This window comes from Ammospiza nelsoni, chromosome 1, assembly GCF_027579445.1.
Source record: "Ammospiza nelsoni isolate bAmmNel1 chromosome 1, bAmmNel1.pri, whole genome shotgun sequence".
Classification (NCBI taxonomy): Eukaryota; Metazoa; Chordata; class Aves; order Passeriformes; family Passerellidae; genus Ammospiza; species Ammospiza nelsoni.
In genome coordinates this window covers 104,430,083-104,447,121 of record NC_080633.1, presented here as the reverse complement: position 1 = coordinate 104,447,121, position 17,039 = coordinate 104,430,083, and the positions used below count along the sequence as shown (strand labels likewise).

General features: G+C 37.1%; 1 long non-coding RNA gene across 1 annotated transcript in view; it reads right to left on the bottom strand.

Moving 5' to 3' along the window:
* LOC132079519 (uncharacterized) overlaps nucleotides 1-17,039 on the bottom strand; it is a 150,303-nt gene that overhangs the window by 64,544 nt on the left and 68,720 nt on the right. The window contains exon 2 of the long non-coding RNA XR_009419427.1: nucleotides 5,337-5,478. This is a non-coding gene — a long non-coding RNA (uncharacterized LOC132079519). The remainder of the gene's footprint in view (nucleotides 1-5,336; nucleotides 5,479-17,039) is intronic.

Sequence of the window (17,039 nt, the reverse complement as noted above, 5' to 3'; positions counted from 1 at the left end):
AGCAACCAAAATTCAAACACTCAGAGCTACCTTTCTACTCAAGTATGCAACTGGCTTACACTAAAAAACAAAGATCACTGTTCCGCATTCCAGAGCCTGCTTAAACACTGCCCTTTGAATTCATACAAAATACATTAAATCTACTGTTGCTTTTATTACTGTGATAAATATGCTTTACTATTTTATTTATTTTCAAAATATTTTTGATTTGAACCCACAATTTTTTATCCAAAATATTACTGTTAGACAGGTTCTCCATTTATGTATCATTTTGCATACTTTTGCAACATCCTTTATTTTTGCCCACTAGTCAAGGAATTGAGATTTCCTACATTCTTTTTCACTTTTAGTGAAAGTGGCAAAGGCATAGTAGCAAAGGCAAAAAGTAATTCAGTATCTTTTTGCAGCTCTCATTTGATATGACATAATTCAAAATATGTCATAATTCAAAAATAAGTAATTATATTTTTTTACATAGAGAAACCTAGCAATATGTGCCAGGTTTACTGCAATATGTATCTTGTTACTAAAGAAATACAGTATGGTTTTATTTAGGGAGTTAATAAAGCCTATTTAAATGTTTCCTTAAATATATGGTAACAGTTTTGCTCCACTAAGATGAGGAAAGAAGAGATGTTCTAGACTGACTCAAAATTTCTTTTTTCTGTGTTTTCTTTATTTTGAGAAAATGGTATATTTCTACTTGCAAGTCAAATTGTGACCTTTTCTCCTGTCTGTTTGTAATGTCTCATTTATAAGGAGGTTGGATTCAATTTTTACAAAAATATTCTCACCTTTTCACACCAAAAAAGGCATAATATTAAAACCTAAAACCTATTTTAAAAAGATCCAACAAACTATCCTAAGTCCTTCTGCTATTTTTTGTTGCTGTTTTTTTGCTTTTTTTGGTTTTCCTTCTGTGCCTTCACAATTATTTAATGCTGGTTGTGAAAAAAATATTTCACAAACCATTTAAACTCCCAACCCTTTGTTGTACCACAACAGGGTTAGTTCAATTAATTCTGGGGCCACTTGTTCTTACCAGAAAATGGAAATTACTATCCTTGCACCTTCAGTCAAGGGAAATAATTTTTCTTTGTCTAATTTGGCTTGAACAGAAAAGCTATTGGCTTCACTTCTGGAAATAATGTATCTTGAGATCATAGGAAAATTCAGGTAGGAATGGACATCAGGCAGTCTCTATTCAAGCTCCTGCTCCAAGCAGACTCAGCTGTGAGACCAGGCTTGGGTGCTTGGGGCTTTGTCCAGCTGGGTCTTGAACACTCCAGAGAACAGAGCCAGCACAGGATCTCTAAACAACCCAGTGCAGCACCTGCTTGTCCTCAGAGTGAAAATGCTCTTCCTTCTATCCATTCTAAACCTCTTGTTTCAACTCATGGTCATTAAGCTGAGTTCCTGCCTCTGCACCTCAATTTGCCGGAACATTTGCACTGGCAGCGGTTTGAAGCCAAATTTTCATGGGTCCACTCCTGAAATGTTCCCTTAGGTATGGTATGGTATAGTAATGTCAGATTCCTATAAAGGACCACAGCAAACCAGACAAAACCTGGATGACTTTCCTCAATCTCATTAGTTCTCTGCATGATTCTCACGTCAGTGAGGCTGTTTGCAGGAAATCCAATAAAGGCACTGTTACATATCATGGAGTTCAGTTTCAGATTAACACACCCAGCATCTGTTGTCTACATGCAAGAAAGATATTTAAGTTTGCTGTTACTTAGATAGCTAAGGCCCAGTTCTGTTGGGGTCAGAAATACCTTGGAACATTCCTTCCTGGCTCCAGCAAGCCCATTAGAAGGCTGCAGGTCTCCTACAGGTCCCGTGGCGTATTTATCTATCCCACATGGATGTCTCAAGCACACCGCCACATTTTGAATGATCCTAGAGGCATACAAAGGTGCCAGTGATTTGAACCTGTAGGAGATGGATATTTTTATCATTCTTTTGGCCTGACTACCATGGAAACATGTAGTACATTGACTATTTGAGAATCTAGACATCTAGAAAGCATTTAGACACCAACATACGCTTGCACTAAAGTGTCCTCATTACAAACTAAAACCCAGCCACAGCCTAAGATCATGAGAGATGACAGCAGAAAATTACAGCTCATTAAATGAAATGTCAGTGCTCAGTGGTATGGGTGAGAACCATGAAATGGTACCACCATATATTGGGAAGCAGCTTCTTCACATTTTGTCTCAGGCTTCCAATCATATACACATTAATGACAGAAGTTCCACCTGAGAGAGCAACAAAATTTTTCTACTCCTTCCTTATCCTGACCACTTCATCCAGGAAATTAAAAAGCAACAACAAATGAAGGCCAAATATGGTCTGTGAGGTAGAAGAGATGAGAGGTAGAAGTCAAATCCTACATAATCTCTAATTCCTTCTTTCTGTGAATCTAACACTGCTATGTTGCTCGGTAAAATGCCAAAAATAACATACAAAACTACCATGTACATTTTGAGAAACAGAAGATAAACTGACTTCTCAAATATTCAGGGTTTCCATACTTTGTGGAAAACTAAAAGGGCCTTCTAGACTTATTTCTCTTGAGAGTAGTAGAGATTTTCATTTGTTGTAGCTTTGAAATACAGTTGCAGCCCTTGACCTTAAAAAAATCTCCAAATAAATTCAGTAACTTCTTTAATACTCCTCTTATTTTTTCCAGGAAAATTTCCATGTGGATTGAAAAAGTAAACTAATAATAGTGAAATCTACCCTGCAGATGTGGAAGAAGTATGAACAAAAAATGAAAATTCCAGGATTTTAAGTAAATATTATAATATTGTCAAAAGCAGAAAATATTCCTGAGACACAGGCTGTTTATTCTGCTTTTCATTTTCTTTGATTTTCAACATTTTCTTATTGTTGGGTTTATTTTCTGTTGTTTTGTTTTGTCTTGTTTTGTTTTCTAGCTTTTGATTGGTACTTCTCCTAACGTTTTTCTCAACTTAGTCTGTTTTTCTCGGCGGAATAATCTATCCCAGACAAATGCCTAATTCTGCCCTACACAACCTTATGGCTTCTTTTCAGATCTAATGATACAAAACACAAACACTCCAAGTGCACAGAAGTGCAAGCTGAGGTTGAAGGATTACTGTGACACTACTATAGGTACAACATTGTGAAAGTATTCATATAATACTTTTATTAAATTCCTTTAAAAGAATGTTCATGAATTATTCAACTGATTAAAAGTTCAATGATTCAGTTGAACAATATTGCAAAATGGTTTGAATAAACTACTTTATGAGAGAATCCAAACTACCTCTGGCTTCAAGTATTATGAAGCCATCTGAATGAATTCCTATATTATCCTAAATATAGCTCTGTGAAAAATTTTGTTGTGTTCATTTGCTCTATATCTAGGCCAATAAAATTAATGAAAGGTAATACTCCATTATCTTTCTGATAATTGTGGAGTCTGACAAATCTACAACTTAGCTGATGCTGGAGAAGAATCTCATCACCTTCCTATGAAAAACACACTTTTTCTTTAAGTAAATTTTTACCTAAAGCATAAATTAATTCTAATTTTGTAGTGAGCAGCATGAGAAATACTGTGGGATCCCTTTATTAGAGGAAGGTTTAATTTCATAAATGAATAAGCCCTTTTTCTTTTTTGATATTTTGCAAAATACTTGTTTATGGCAAACTGTCACTTGTATTCAGATTTAGAATGTAGAAACTACTGTGATGGTTCCTTGGAAATGCTTAAAATAGATAAGATGGATTGACTGATTGCATATTCCTTTGAATTATTGTGAAAGTACCAGATCTATCTAAATCATGCCATGAAAAAAGTGGAGTTAGAAGTTATGTAACTTCAAGTTGCTATAAATTGCTTCTTGTTGAAAGCTATATAAAACATTTTCAAATCTGTCATGTTCCACCTCTTCTGCTTAAAAAAATAAATCCAAGTGAAAATGTCCAAGAAAAGTATGAATCAGGCTTATGTTGTTAAGTTGGAGCAAAAGCTTGACACCATCAAGACTGGATACTCTTTAGCAATTAAATCAAGAATCTGGTCCATTTTCTGTCCAGAATGTATTTTTACAGTAAGAAACTGTATTTTATTAGGTTAGCTAAACCAGTGTAGCTAAATAAGCAACAAAACCAGATGAGACCTACTTCTCTCCTCACAAACACACCACTGCCATTTTTTGTTTAATCCAAGTTTGATTCTTGAACACAGATTTTATCTACCTTCTATTGCTGCTGACATTCCCACGTGCCCTCAGAACAAGTTATCTCACAAAGCAGCCAGGAAAATGCATTTTCTACTTCTCCTCCCACAGCAGCATGCCAGATGACTGTGCAGCAACAGCATCCCAGAGAACATGCTCTACAAGGTCTGATCTGACCTCCAGACTTTGCCAGAAAACAGTCTCACATCATGGACCAGTCTGACCTCCCATAAAGCAGGAGGAATGCAGTACAAGAGAGCACGGAGGAGCCAGAAACTGCTTTATTTGTAGCACTGAACAGAAGAAATGAGCACAGCAGACTGTAGAAGATAATACAGCACTTCAAGCTGTGGGGCAGCACCCAGATGCTGCTTTTGCTAGTCCTGAGAGCACCCACCATAGCCAGCAGGAACTGCAAAACCCTTGACAGTGAGATGAATGTCAAGCCCTTCTTTTCTAGCCTAAAATATGTATTGAATTTGAGAAAGTAACTGCTTTTCCCTCATTTGGCTATTTTATATATATGTATAAATGTATAGACACACATATGAGTTTTTTAATGGCAGTGAAACTTTAAATCTTTTCAGAGTTTCACTGGGACCAGAGACTGAAATTACTTCAAGTGAGGCTTTGAAAGAGGGCATCCAGAAAAGGTACAAAGGTACTCTTCATTTTCTTCACCCCTCTGCAAATAAAAACTTGCTTACTAGCAGTTCTGCCTTCCCCAATTAAAGAGAGTGGCTGGCAAAACAAAATAACAAGGCGTCATGGCAGAATTAGAGTTGATATGTTGAAAGTGTGTATCACTCAGCACTGAGTACCACTTCATGATTACACCCTATTTTGTACTCTAAAAAACAACAGCCTCCTACAGCAACACAATTATAAGACAGATACCATTTATCCCAGGAAACCTATCTGCTACTTAAAAAAAATACTAGAAAGGAAAAACAACCCCTTGTGGTGAAATTAGCTGAAATTAGCTCTGATGATGATGTGTTCTTTAAATTGGGAAAGAAAAAAGGATGTTTTTGTTCAGCATGATTTATTTTTAGACTGGCAAAGACACAATGGTAAACAGAACTGGAGCTCTGTGGGCACCTTCTGAGGTTAAATTACCTTTCATGCCATTTGCACAGAAGACTGTTCTCAAGCAGCTTGAGCAGATGGTCGGGACACCATTGTCCGTTTACTTGTATCCACAAAGATAAACGATTGCTCTCTGAAATCCTGAACAATATGGCCCTTGTGATGCTTTAGGCTGCCAAGGAGAAAAAAAAACAAACAAGCATAAATATAAACTTAGCTGAGGAGTACAAAAGAGTTTTGATTGATGAAATTTCATTTTGAACAACAAGTACATATGGAATAATATAATTTTTTAGATTATAAAAGATATCTAAAATCATCAAGTTCAAATGTTAACCTAACAATGCTGAGTCCACCACCAAATCATGTCCCCAGGTGCCACATGTCTTTAAAATACCTCCAGGGATGGTTACTTCACAGCTTCCCTGGACAGGCTGTTCCAGTATTTGACAATCCTTTCCAACAAGATACTTTTCCTAAAGCCAATCTAAGCCTTCCTTTGCCCTACTTGAGGCCATTTCCTCTGGTCCCATTGTTTGTTACATGGAAGAAGAGACTGACCTCCATCTTTCTACAACTTCTTGTCAGGTACTCGTCCAGAGAGAGAGGGTCCTCTCTGAGCCTCCCTTTCCAGAGACTAAACAGATCCCTCAGCTGCCTCTCACAGGAATTATGCTCCAGACTCTTCAGCAGCTCTGTTGCCCTTCTCTGGACACACTCCAGCCCCTCAATGTCTTTCAAAACTGAACACAGCACTCAAGTGCAGCCTCACCAGGGCCCAGTGCAGGGGCACAATCCCTGCCCTGCTCCTGCTGGCCACACTACAGCTGATCCAGGCCAGGATGCCATTGGCCTTTTTGGCCACCTGGGCACTCACTGGCTCATGTTTGGCTTCTGTCATCCAACACTGCCACGTCCTTTTCCACTGGGCAGCCTTCCAACCACTCTTCCCAAAGCTGTAGCACTGCATGGGGTTGTTGTGACCCAAGTGCAGGACCTGGCACTTGGCCTTGTTGAGCCTCACACTATTGGCCTTAGCCCAAAATATCAGTAATCTGGGACAGCTTCACTAAATGAACACAACGTGTTCCTGAATATTTAGCAAAGTAGGAGATGCAGGTACAAACAAATCACACACAGTAACTCTGACTGAAATAATCTACCATGTCTCCATAACTGCTTCTACTGCGTATAACATTTTCCGAAGCACACTGCCAAGTTACAACTCGCTCTGCCTACTGTGCTAGTGAGGTAACCAGAGATATCCAGAACCATGCCAGAGCAGACAACTGCCTGGGCACAGTGATCCACCCAAGTATTGCTTGAGAAGGTTATTTCACTTGTTTTAAGAACTTCTCAAACTTCTTTGAGAGAAGCCCTGGTTAAACATATCCAATGTGAGCATTTTGCCAACAAGCAATTTGCTAAAAAGGCACTTTTATTATTAGAAAAATTTACTACTAAAAGAGGTGAGATTAAAGGATTGGAGAGAACATGTACAACTACAAAGAAAATTCTAAAATATTAGAAACAGTCTTTAGGATTTAGGAGTGATACTAGTCTTTGGACTTGCAACTAATAATTGCATAACCTGTCAATCTTAAAAGCTCCCAAAAGAAAATGAAACGTTGCTGAATATGGAAAGAATCACTTGGAATCAGTGAAGGGGACTAGACATGTCCTTCAATACACACAGCAAAATAAGACAGAATTGGGTTTAGAAAATAACAGTGAAATTAGATAACTATGAATCAACAGCCACTCAACATTCTGAAGACAGCAGGTATTGCAAAGCATTTAATTAACTAAAGTTTCATATAAAGATGCATAGTTGTTTCTGAAATAACTGCTTATTTAAATAATGACACAACAAATAAAATTCATATTCTCTATCTAATACCACACACTCCACAGCAACAGCCAGTAAACAGTGGATATATTTATTTCTCATTTCAGTCATCAAATGATCTCTTTTAATCTCTTTTTGCTGTGATGCTGTCATATTCAGCATGCTTTACAATAAATGTACCATTTAGACAATTTAGATTCTTGTCAGATTTTTAGGACTTGTTAACACTTATTGGAGTAAGGAAAAAAAGGAAAAAACAGGTTGAGATAAATGTCAAATAGTGGCATCCAGCAACACAAAGTAATGTGTTCTAATACTGAGGATTAATTATAGCTTAAAGAAGAAGAAATAATTCAGAAATAATAGAATCATGAAGAAGAACTTAATAAAAAATAGGTTTAAACGTTAGGAAAAGAGAAAAGCTTGGTTTTGCATAGGAATAAAAGAGAAAGCACAAACGGGAAGAACTTTCCTCTCTGTTTTCAAAAAGGAAGGAAACCCCACAGTGTGTTTGTTCTAAATATCAGTGTCTTATGCTAATGTCATTTCCATTAAAAAGAAACAAAAGTCAAGGCCTTTCTTCCCCTGAGGGAGCACTCTCTATGCTTTACTTCCACCATTTTTTTTCAAAATTAAAGGGAAGGCCACTGTACCTCAGCTGTTTTCCTGTCCTTAACACCCCCAGATACATTTGCCTATTTGCAAATAAAGTATAATGAAAGTAATGACTATGCTAACGAAAATATAATAATAGGATCACTTAGGTTGAAAAAGACATTTAAGATCCTTGAGTCGAAGCATAAATCTAGCACTGTCCACCACTAAACCATGTCCCCCAGCATCACGTCCATTTAATGTGAACTCCCTATCTCAGAGAATAAGCTGGAAATACAACCATCCATCTCCCAGTAAACCAACAGTACATCTTGCAAAATCAAAATCAGGGGACTCCACTTAGAAGTATCTCCATTATTACAAACTGAACATTACTTTATCTTCATAAAATAACTGATAAGTTGTAAAAATAGTACAATATCTCCATATGAAAAGTATTACGTAATCTGTGAGGCATATGATAATGATATCCCTAACCTCAAAAGTACCATATTTTCACTGAAAAAGCCCACACAATTTTTCTTTTGCTGTCCAGTATAAAAAAAGAAAAAGAAAAGAAAAAAAGAATATTGAATAAGACAGAGGCAGCTGATTGTCATCAGATATCCTGTTTGAATGATACCAGCTAAAAAGAATGCAACATTTTATAGGAAATAAGGCAAACCAACATTATTTACAGATGTGCTATTTGAAATGCATTTTACATAACTTCTGACTGAATTGAGGCACCCATAAATATTTCAGCTCTGTTCAAATCTCTCCAGACATGAAATTTTCCAAAAACACATCAACAAAATGAATTTGAAACTGCTGTGAATAAGAATTCAGCAAAACAAATGAAATTTCACATTGCTCTGCTGCTCTTACCATGAGCTAACAAGTGCCATGAAGGGTAGATGGGTAAAAGCAATACACTCAGAGAAAAGCAAGTGCACACATGTATAGATGGATTTTCATAAAGCCAGGATGAAAACCCAGGTGCAGAAAGTTTTATAGTTAAAACAAATGGGATTTTTTTTCCTTTTTCAGTAAAGCAGCAACAACTTCCTCTACATAAATCTCTAGGTCCTCCTGTGAGCTAGACCACAATTAATGTACAATAACAATTTTTCAGCTGCTGCAAAAACTGAGACACAGATTTAGACTGTCTTTCCCTTTACACCACTGGGCATATACATCTTCTGATTACCAAAGATAGTTTCCTTTCTGCAGGTTTAGAAGTGCAAGAGGCCCCAGTGGGAAAGTCAGGAAGGTGTTCCCATCTCTCCATTATGCACTAAGATAAACTGATCATTATTTATGGAAAGGGAATATGCTGCATATGCTTAGAAACAAGACTCAATAAAACATGGACATAAAAAACAACTTCAGTATTAACAGTTGTACAGCAGCTGATTCCAACAGGAATTTCTCAGTAGTTAACTCCTTTCATACAGCATCTCATTTGTGGGTCAATACAAATCTAGCAGAAAAATTTAGTGAGATTATTGAAATTTCATGTGTCTTCCAAGGAGCTGAGAATACAGCACATATTATTCTATAATCACAGAAAGAAGATAACACAAAATGGAAAAGCTGTTTTTAGTCTCAGTAGCAGAAGTGACCAGTCTGAAATACATTTCTAACAGACAGCTAGTCTAAATGAGGTGTGTTAGAGGTAAAAGAGTTAGGCAAAAAATGCAAATCAGAAAAGCAGGTGAATGTCAAGTAAATGACAATTGGTGCTGAAATTAGTAAAACTTGCCTATTAAATCTTGCAGAAAATGGTTTGTGAAGTTTTCAGCTAAGATGTATCCACAGTTTTACAAACATATGAACTGAGAAGGAAAGACTACTTGAAACTGCATTATTGCAGAACTGTACTTATTTCTTAATTCTGAAGTCTTTCTTTCATTACATGTAGTGCTACAAGATGTCAATCTCCACTATAACATCAGAGGAAGAACAGATATCCACATCAGTGGGAGGCAAAGTGCGCTCCATTGTAATGTGGACTGAACACAGAAAATTCCTTTAAGATCAAATAAAAACTTCTCCCTGAGCAACCAATCCAGGGCGGTTAATAAAATAGTGGCTTCTAACTTGCTGAAACTAGTACACCAAGAATATAGACTGTTTGACACAGGGTTTTAGAGTGGTAAATGAAACAGGAGCTTTCAAGTATAACATACATTACGAAGGATGGAAAAATTTCTGACTTTAAATAAAAATTAATACTATGACATATTTGGAACAATTTTTCATGCATGTCTTTCAGATACTTGACAGAAATCATGCCCATTTATGCAAGGTTAGAATTTCATTACCCAAGTTCCATCACCTAAGGAAACAGAGAGAAGAAGCTAATACCCACGCCCAAACAAATTCTAGTCAACTACATAAAGACTCTAAAGTGAATAAAATTTTGTGATATTGTCTAAGTATAAAATACTTGATTACCTACTATTTCCTATATTGTGCAGACACATATATATATTTTGTGCAGAATGGGTGCTAAAAGAGCTACCAAATCTAAATGACTACGCTTTACAACACTTTTTACAGGTATAAAAACATAAAGAAAGTAAAAAGAAATTCCTAAGGTATCAGTAAATGGTGAAACCACACACCTTTCAAGAAGTACCAGAAATGCAGGTCAGTGTAAACTGCAATTTTATGAACTGGGATAAGTACAAATGAGTTTCAGGATAAATTTTCCAAATGTACACCTCTGAATGCTTTAATTGCACTGCCAAGACCTCTACGTTTCCAATAATTAATTTCAGAATTTCTTTAATTTCTGCTTGCCCCTATTGTGTTGTAACTTTCATCAGAATAAAGATCTGTTTTCAGTACACCCACCATCCTTCCATTCTGGGAAGCAAAGTCTTCATTAAACTTACAGACCCACTGATGACAGGCTCCATTGGACACAGGCCTTACTAACTCAGTTAATATTCTGGACACCTGAAAATTTTCCCAGAGGTAAACCATGACTTGCTGGATTTGACAGAACTTCAGTACTGCTAACCTGGAGGTGCCTAAGGCCTAAGCAGTAACACTTTACCTCATCTGCAGGCAGGAGACTGTATGAAAACAACATTTAGTTGGGAAAAGACAAAGCAACTCTCTTCTACTTGGTCTATTTGCAGACCAAGTGACAGTACCCACCTCTTTGACCATCAAAGTGGCCAAACCCTGAAGTGAGATATTCTGAGAGATTGTGAGGTCTCCTGCACATTTGGAGATATTCAAAACTAAATGGAACAAGGCCTTCAGCTATCTGATCCTACTTTTAAGTCATCCTTGTGGTCCAGATGTCCCTTTAAAACTAAACAATCATTTTGATCTATGCAAAACTACTTTTTCCACAGCTGAACTACAACAACATCCAGGAAGGAATCTGACTTGCTCTACTTCAGTCACTTTCCAAAAACAGCTGAACCAGAGTGTTCCAAATTATCTGAATTGTTTTGCAATGGCCATAGGAGAATAGCCCCTCAGCATTATGATTCATAAAGAAAATAGCTGCTTCAGTGGCATGAAACCTTAAACTCCCAGCTCATGCTGCTGTATTGAGTAGAAAGAAGGAGTGCTAGCAAGCAAAAAAACAAAAAAAATCACCACTATATTTACCTGCCAAATCACAGTTTTCCTTTGAGGTCTCCCGTCGCACTAATGATGAGGCTGACTTGGCTTTGCATACGAGAGATAGCAAAGAAACAGCCTGAGGTGATACTGAAGTAGAAAACAGAGCAAATTAAACTGGTTGTCTTCCTATTTTACAACCAGCTGCAATTACCTTACTGGGTAGTTGCCATCCAAAGAAAACTGTGAACCACACAAACAGGAATAATTTCATTGGCATGCACAGAGTGAACCTTTCCCCAGGTGTAATTTAAGGAGTCCTTAAAATATGCAATTCTATCCATTGCTTTGAGCCCTCAATCACTTCCTACTGTAGTTCTGGTTTTCCTCTACATGAAATCCTGCAGTTAAATCTACTTTCAGGATGACTGCCCTGATTAATAACTCTATAATGTCTGTACTCTCTGTGGGATAAGACATTTCTTTGTTCAAAAGTGATCCTTTTCCTCCGAACGCTGGCAATTTCAGTGCCGAGGGAATGATTCACCACTGCTTGATGCTGCCATTCCCACTGCTGGGATGTGTGGTCATGTGAAGTCATTCTGAGACATAATTTCTTACCCTCCTCAGTCAGCTGGGCATTGCTGAAAAATCTACTTGGCAAAACTGGTCAGTATTTTGATTTCCAGTTCACATACTGGAATTAAAAAGCAAAAATCTCTTGTGTTTTCATACATCGGTGACAGAGGTACACTTTCCAGTGGAGAGCTAATATTCTGTGGCCTGACTTGGGTATCACAAATCATCATTTAGCTCACTGCAGAAATCTGAGAATGAGACAGATCTCCAGGTGGCAGCTCTACTGATGGGCAGTTATGGGTGTCACTGCTTTTGGAAAGGTCATTTTGTCTGGATGTAGAAGAGGATCATTCTAGAAAACATATCTCAGAAAACATATTTTAGAAAACATAACAAAACAGACTAATATTTACCTGCCTACTTCTATCAGAAAAAATGTATCTTTCAATAAATTATTTAAAGGAAAACAAACAAATTTATTAAACATATATTACAAGAATCCTGTGGAACAAAACATTATTAAACTTATGCTGATTACAGAGGGACAGAATTGTATAGAAAAATCCACCACGGAAGAAAGGCTGAAGCCCGCATTATCTTATCAGCTCAGTGGGGCCTATTGCACCTGAATTTAAATGACTTGAGTAAGATTATGTAGTGAGTCAGCTCAGAGCCCAGAATAGAACCAAGAATTGTGGCTCATTATCTCTGTCTTTAACCATTAATTTGCACTTTCACACTGAGAGAAATGGATGTCACTATTTTATTAAGTCCCCCAATTTATTTATATCATAACAAGACACTGAACAGTATCAGAGGAAAACCACAGACTGAGATATAATCCTGACATCCAGTCTGAACTGTGGGTCACTATGAATATGGGTAGAATAGGAGCAATACTTGTGTAAAACTGATGGACCTACAATCTCTACCATTGAATCCTCTATCTTTGATTGCGTTGGGTTTTGTTGTAACTGAAATCTATAAATCTCACTTTCAGAACAAAACAAGAAAGTTGCAGAAGTCCCCAAATATGCACACAAAAATATATAAGTTAGATATGTATTTGTTACTGTAAAGGTTCATTCTACCATAAATATACATTTTAAACTTTTTGGTTTGTTCTTTAAAATCTCATGAGTGCATATTACTGCCTAGGATACAGCACTGGTAATTGTCTCCCAACAGCAAATGAGTCACTTTGGTCCAAGGATAGTAGTAAATGGATGCCATGAAAAGCTCTATTTATAGGGTGTTTTACAGCACAATTTCATGAAACTTTCCAATGCTTACATAAAGAATGTATGTTCTGATAATATGTTGCTAAAGTTAGCATCTAGTAAGGAAGGTGGATTAAGTCTTTATTGCTAACAGAAGTCTCTCATTTGATTAAATACAGATTTTTACATTAAATATGCATTCTGAAGAACATTCTTTTTTCCCCCTTCTTTCTTTCACACATTGTCTTTTTCTTTCCCTCATTCTGAGATTTTGCACCTTTTTCATCCTGCAAATGTGAAGGATCTATTTTGGAGTCTGTCAGGATAGTAACAAGTTTCCAAGTGCTGCAAAACCAACTTAGCATGGACTGCATGTGCTCTGTTCTAAAACAAGTATTGACTGACTCCACTCCTCTTCTGGTGCTGCATATTATCAAAATTTTCCTCTGATTTTTCACATCTCAAATTCAAATGCATACTTGAATGCATTTTAAACTATCAGTAGTTGCTAAAAACAGACAAGTCACTGGAAAACCCAATATGAGCAAGCACTTTGCAACCTGTTTCAGGTGAGCAGAAACCTACAGCTTCTCTAGGAGAGGCAGAGATCAAGCATTTTGTTACATCTGCATCTACGTCTGCACCGTGAGGTGAACTGGGATGAGCTGGCTGCATTTCCCCTTTTCACAGGATTCATTTCACCCTGTGCTCTGTCACTCCTCCTCCCAACAGACAGTGGGGTGCAGCCAAAATGCTTTCACTCCCACTCTCTCTAGTTGCTCATAGCAGATAATAGCAGGTAAAGAGTCATCGTTCCCTTCCCCACAGCAAGAGTCAGGGGCTGATCACTGCTGAGTTAAGGAAGAGCAATGACTCTCCCCAGTCAGCCGAAACGCAGGTGAGATGCTCCTCTACAGCGAATTTTACAACTTGAAAATGTTCCCAACAGCTTCTCACAGGGCAGACTTCTAAAATTTTTAGTTGATGTCCAAATATCTTTTAAAACGTCACATACAGACAGAGCTATATAAATATATGATTCTGAGTTTCCTTGCCACCTTCAAAAGCTCCTTAGTAGACAAACCTCTGAGGCCTGTGGAGCACACAGTTGAAAAATCATCAATTAAAGCTGTTTCAACACTTGAAATAAGGAAAAAAAAACAGAAGAGGGAGCCTAGCAGGCAACAGGGAACTGTGATTATACAGAATGTGCAAGGTTTGCATATTGTCAACTTGGAGGCTCAAGGCAAAATTCTCCTGAAAGATGCAGATAGACAAGAATTACAAGTGATATCAACAAATTATGGCCATCTGACAGAATTTTAAGGTTTCTAAGCTACAGATTTCTTTCCTGATGGTGAGAGAAGGGGGCACACGTGGTGCTATATGCCATTGCAAAACCTTTCTAACAACTTTGGTAGAAAGAGTATTTTCTTGGAAATCATCTTTATTGTTGTGTATACAGACACCTTAGATTGAGCTGACAGATTCTTTTGATGTTCTCTGTGCCAACAGGTATAATAAAGTAATACTTTTAGAAAGTTGATAAAGGCAAGGGAGGCAATAAACCAGTTAAGAAGCTCTGGCAAAGAAAATCAAAACATCTTGCCTAAAGTAAAACATCGAATCACCAGCAAAGTTGTGAGTATGTTTGAGATTCCAAGAATCCTCTTTGGAATATCTTCTGGAATATTCTTTCTCTGTAATATCAGCCTTTTTTTTTTAATTTAGGATTTAAAGTACTAGTATATACTGTTATGTGCATGGATGAGGCAATCTGCAAAACTGTAGTCTTCAGAAGACAATGAACTCTTTTTGTATAATGCTTAATGATCTGCATACCACTAGGAACTCATAAAAGATGGCCAAAGAGCTATTATTCTCTGCTATAACTCATAAATTTGGTGCTGTCTTACGACCAACCAGAAGGTTTAAAATTGAACAATGGAACAAAATTTGCAGAGATTGTGCATGTCAATCAAGGAACTCATAAGATATTAAAGAAGCCAAGACTATAAAAAATTAAAAATGAAATGGAAAAATTCACAGACAGTAAACAACCTACCAGAGACTGTAGGCAAAACCACTTGAAAGGCATAATCAGCCAAAAGCCAATTTGAAATGCAGTGTAATTATCACCAACAGTATAACAGCAGGTAACAGTGATATCCCCACAAAATACCGAGAACTACTTTGCCTTGGATCCCTTTAGCATTTCTTAGAGAATTTGTTTCCTTGGTGGAAAGAGTTGAGGGTGTTGAAACGAGCTTAAAATGGGACACAAATTCTGAATTTCAAAACTTTGTCAAATGGGTTGTCTGCACCTAGCGAAAAATCTCATTAATCTTGTGGGATAGTAAGGGACTATTGGAAAAAGTCCCACCATCTGAGGCATTAGAGCTCACTGTCTTTCTGAGAAACATAAATAAAATCTGGCCAACTCACTTCACAGTGGTATGATTGCAGAAAGAAGCATTAGTTGCCTTTGACATTTACTGCTATATCATTGCTACTTACTGAGCCTGAACTCCTGAGCAATTTCTTTGTCCTCTAACAGTTATCTGAAAACAGATGGGTAAAGACACTGTGTGGCCTTAAAGAAGCAGTACAACCTGCACAAGAAAGCAGAGTAAAATTTCCACCTCTTTCTTTCCCAGAGAAAAATAAGAGAATAATGCATTTTCTTGATAAGAAAGTGTTTATTTGTTAATCATTTAATAATTTATCATGTTTGACATGAACAAATGTTCTAATTATGGCAGATTTTGATGTGTGCTACGCATAAACACCTCCTCTACACAGCCCTCTGTTTTCCTGTGTACTTTTAAGTCCTTCTAAATATGATTTTGATAATGCAATCAGCTGCTTGAATAAACATAACCTAATTGAAGTAGTATTCCAAAGAACATTATTTCTATTATTATGACTTCCCTGGCGCACAGCTGTAAACAGACAGCTGAATGATGGCAAATGACCTAGATAAATCTGTCTCGATAGCTGTCACTCCTTAGTCTTGACCTTCTGACACTGTTCCAGCTGTGCAATAGCTTGTCCTAGCATTAACAGAGAGACAATCTCAGGCTCATTCTATTCTGGGAAAACTACTAGTATTTCTCTACAAAGACACACAATCTCATAAAATTAGTGGACTAAAAGGTATTTCTAATATAAAAGCAGAAAAAACATTGAACCTTCCTACAACTTTGCATCTTGCACCATAAAAATAAATAATAAGAGTTAAGGTACTAAATTAAATGTTAATCATATTTTACTGATAGCTAGACCATTTTGCATTTGTTTCATAGAATCATAGAATTGTTGGGTTGGCAGGGACCTTAAATCACAGAACACAGAATACAGAACAAGTCAGGTTGGAAGGGACCACAGTAACTCACCTGTTCCATCCTCCCTGCTACATTGCAAGGGATTGTGTCCAGATAATTCTTGAATATCTCCACTGAGGAAGACTCTACAACCTCTAAAGACAACCTATTCCAGAGGTCCTCTAGTTTCAAGTTCCCTGCCATGGGCAGGGACAGCATCCATTAGACCAGGTCGCTCCAAACTCCATCTAACCTAACTTTGAACACTTCCAGGGACTTTGAACAGCTTCTCTTGGCAACCTTTTTCAGTGCCTTACTACCCTCACAGTAAAGAAGTTCATACTAATTATCTAATTTAAAATCTGCCCTCTTTCAGTTTAAAGCCATTCCCCCTTGTCTTGTCACTGCATGGTAACAGCTTTGTAGCTCAGAAAGTACAGCCCTCATCAAACCTTATTCCCAAGTAAATCTATTTTCAGTGCCTTTTAGTAAACAGAAAAAGGAACAAAAACGGCATAAAGTAGTTCTGACAATATATTCAGAGTTGTAATCTACATTTCATGTCATTTAAGGCATAAAG